We start from the raw sequence: 3,985 nt of genomic DNA, 5'->3' as shown, positions 1-3,985 counted from the left end.
GGAGAAGCTAAGAATCTGGAGGTCTCTCAGTCCACTAGGCTGAATGCCCACCAGTCCCAGTCTGGCACTGAAAGCCTAGGGGATTCCTGGAGATCTCCTGGCCTTCAGTCCACGTTGGAAGGCTAAGAAGTTGGGTTCGGAGATTGGGATGTCAGCAGAAACAACAGAGCTGTGCTCTCACCAGCAGTGATGAGAAGTAGGCACAGGGAAACAAAACCACTGTTTTTCCCTCAGACCCCCCGGGCCACCACTGGAAGATGGTGGGAAAGATCTTTCTCCCTCAGTTAATCTTTACTGGAAACACCCTCCCAGACCCACCCAGAGGCACATCCTCTGGTTGACTCAGGATCCAATCAAGTTGTAATCAAGATGAATGATCACAACTGTAACATCCCAGCATTCCAAACACCGTGGCTGTTGTGGTTGAATAAATGAATGCACAAGGTTAATTCAGACTCCTTCCTATCACAGAGCTACTTTTAATGAAGACTTAGCTTTCCTTGCATCCATAAAGGCATCTCTCCTCTCAAGGACTTCAGACCTTAGATATGGCATCCTCGTAATTGTTCTTCACAAATTCCACGACCCTACCGTCATATTCATTTATCCTGGGAACCATTTCTCTGAGGAGTCACTTAGTGGTTAAAGTTAATTATTAAGAGGCTGACCAGATTCCTTGGTTTGGGCAGGGTCCTTTAGGCATTAAATTAATCGTTGTGGCCACATAATTTCCTACAGCTTGACTAACAGCCTTGTGCCACCCATATAAGAGAAGAAACTTCTCCCTCTTCCCATCTGCCCTCCTCCTCCCCATTCTTCATCTCCATCCCCCTCCTCCCCATTCTTCATCTCCATCCCCCTCCTCCCCATTCTTCATCTCCATCCCCCTCCTCCCCATTCTCCTTGGCAAAAAATCCTGAAGCACTGAAAGCACTATAGTTATAACAGCTTTCTAACACAGACTGGGCATATCCCCTCCTATTATGCATACACCAGGCACACCCTCTTCTAATATGTGTACACCAGGCATACCCCCCCATGTGAATATAATAGACATCAATCTATCTGCTGTTAAGCTCCAATTGCATCGCTGATCTCGTGCCAAATGAATGGACAGTCATGTGAAGGAATTTGCTGAAGAGACCAAAAGTTTGTTTTGCTTACTGACTGGTTTTTCACCTTTGTCCACTGAACAACCTTTAGAGACTGTGTTGTCTCTATTCTCTCTCCACAGTACTGTACAAGGTCAAGCTCCCGTTAGTGATCCTCTGACATATTATTCTTCTCCTGTTTTGACACTAATGTGGGTCTGCTTGATTAGGGTAAACAAATGAATTTCAGTGAGTTCCTGTTTCCAAGGAAAGGAGGGCTCTGTTAACCCTCCACCCATATCCCCTGCACTTACCCGGGAGGTCACCCGCCGGTGGTGGCTTACACAGACTCTGGTGGCTTCCTGTGGCTCTCTGCCTAGGGGAACTGTATAGCTGTGGGCCTAAGTCTGGCTATGCTTCCATATACACTAAGGAATGAGACAAACGGGCAATGTCCGGGTGCCAACAGCTCAAATGCAATCCTGCATGGGAAGGGATGGAGTCGTCGATGAACAAACAATTTAGCTTTCTGTTCTATCAGGGTGACAGCTCTAAGCTGTTCTTCCTTAGATTCCTTAGTTTAATCTACTTCCTTGGCATGCCCTCATAAGTACTGAGTGCTAGCGGTAACCTCCAGATGGTAACCTATTTGTGAACTCCTGGTGATTGGTTCTGAAGCCTTTCACGACTTCTGTACTCCTTCAATGTCCTGGAACTGACTTCCAAACTAGACAAATCATACACAAATTCTTTTAGCAGATTCTGATTTCAGGGAACCTGAACAGAATTAGAGACATATGTTGCTGCTGACGGGGTCTGCTCCAGGTTGCTCTGGAAAAGAGCAAGAACTTAAGTGCAGAATGTCTGAACTGATGTTGACACCTAGAAACTCTCACTGGGCGCATAACGTGGAGTGGGGCGGGGTTGGGTGGACTGAAGTGGGTAATGCCTTCTTATCATGTGGATAATGAAATTACCTGCTGGTTAGTACATGCTGAAGAGCAGGTACCTACTTCTTCCCTTAACCTCATGGACTGTGTAAGTTATCAGCACGAATAACAGCAATGCATACTATCTATAGATGATAACACATGGGGAGCCTGGTACTTCCAAGAAGGGGTGGTCACTTGTAGACTTAACTTGATAAGCATATTCAAGGAGCTCCACAATCGGGGCAGCTAAAATCTCAAGACAAAAACAAACAAGACAGAAATGCCCGTGAGCGCCCCTCTGAGCTTTAGTTAAAACACTGGGCTGGCTGTGCACGCTGAGAGTGCAATTGCACTATGGTCTTCGAAGAACGAGGGGCGCAGTGAGCATGCGCAGAGGGGAAAGAATTGGAGTTCTGACCTGACGTAGCGGTGACTCTCTAATGATCACGTGGGGGCATTTAGTAGAGATCTCTGAAATGTCATACCTTAGAAGCAGTTGGAGTTGAAGCTATTGCAGCCACAACAGTTTAAAAGCCATTCTCTGCCATGCGGCTTCCCTTCCCACAATCCCTTGCGCCAGTCCTTTCTAAGCCAGCCAGAATGGCTCAGGCAAAGAAGGCTGAAGAGAAAAAGAAGGCTGGAGAGAAAAAGAAGGGCTGTTCTGTCATCAACAAGGCGGTGACCCGATAACACACCATCAACATTCACAAGCGTGTCCATGGAGTGGGATTCCAGAAGCCTGTCCCTCGGGCACTCAAAGAAATCTGGAAATTTTCCATGAAGGAGATCGGGACTCCAGATGTGCGCACTGGTACCAGGCGCAATAAAGCTGCCTGGGCCAAAGGAATAAGGAATGTTCCATACCATGATAAGGTTGAGGACTCACCAAATAAACTCTATACATTGGTAACTTCCATGCCTGTTACCACATTAAAAAAATCTACAGACAATGTGGATGAGAACTCACCTGCTGAATGTCGAATGAAGTTGCCGAACTGCCAAAAACAAAACAAAACAAACAAACAAAAACCATTCTCAAGAAGATAACGCTATGGGGTTGGAGAGGTGGCTCAGGCTTTAAGAGCACTGGCTGTACTTCCAGAGGACCCACACTTGTACTGAAGCCAAATGTTCAGGTTTTGATGTCAGAGTGGCCATGTTTCTATTTGGGTTTTTACAACCCCTCCTCCTATAAATTGGAAATAGCTGGTTTCCTTGCATCGTTTTGTAGTCATCTTTTTATATCATGCATCATTGAATAAACCACTTTAGTAGAGTGTTTGCAATGCCACCTCTGTTGTGCTTTTATTTTCATGTACTTGAACATGTCCTTACGAACTCCGTCTCTCTCTCTGCGCCAGCACCACAGAGGCTTCATTACTATCTTGCTTTCCTTCCTATTGCTGTGATAAAGTGCTTTGATATGGCAACTTAAAGAAGAGAGGATTTATTTAAGCTATTAGTCTGTGGACAGTACATCATCGAGAGGAAATCAAGGCAGCAGAAGCTCGAAGGAGTTGGTCATGTTGTTTCCATAATCAGGAAAGGGCAACATGTGCACCCATGCTTCTCATTTCCCTTCTCCACTTACGTAGTCCAGGATCCCCTGCCCAAGGAAGGGTCCTTCTACACACAATTAAGATGAATCTTCCCACATCAGTTAACATAATCAACAAAATCTCCCCCAGGTAGCCTAGAGGCCCATCTCCCAGGAGGCTGTAGACCTGCCACACTGACAACATTCACATCACACACACCTTAGGTTTATAGTAAGTATTATGACTAGTGAGAGCAAGCATCCTTGTCAGGTAGAAGCAAACACAAATCCTCTCTGAAGAACAAACTTTACAACTTACCTCAAAAAAAAAAAATCATCGTTAAAGCTTCATGCTGCACATACTCATTGTAAACATAGGAAACACATAACCATGAATAAGTTTTGATAGAGACAGCAAACCACAA

The 3,985-nt window shown here is 45.4% G+C and overlaps 1 pseudogene; it reads left to right on the top strand.

Moving 5' to 3' along the window:
* Nucleotides 1-2,623: 2,623 nt before the first annotated feature.
* Nucleotides 2,624-3,070, top strand: LOC128109569 (60S ribosomal protein L31-like; annotated as a pseudogene).
* The last annotated feature ends 915 nt before the right edge of the window (nucleotides 3,071-3,985 follow it).

This window comes from Peromyscus californicus, unplaced genomic scaffold, assembly GCF_007827085.1.
Source record: "Peromyscus californicus insignis strain IS unplaced genomic scaffold, ASM782708v3 Scaffold_14__1_contigs__length_90479793_seg_2, whole genome shotgun sequence".
Classification (NCBI taxonomy): Eukaryota; Metazoa; Chordata; class Mammalia; order Rodentia; family Cricetidae; genus Peromyscus; species Peromyscus californicus.
The sequence above is the reverse complement of the archived record's forward strand: the minus strand, read 5'-3'. Positions and strand labels throughout refer to the sequence as shown.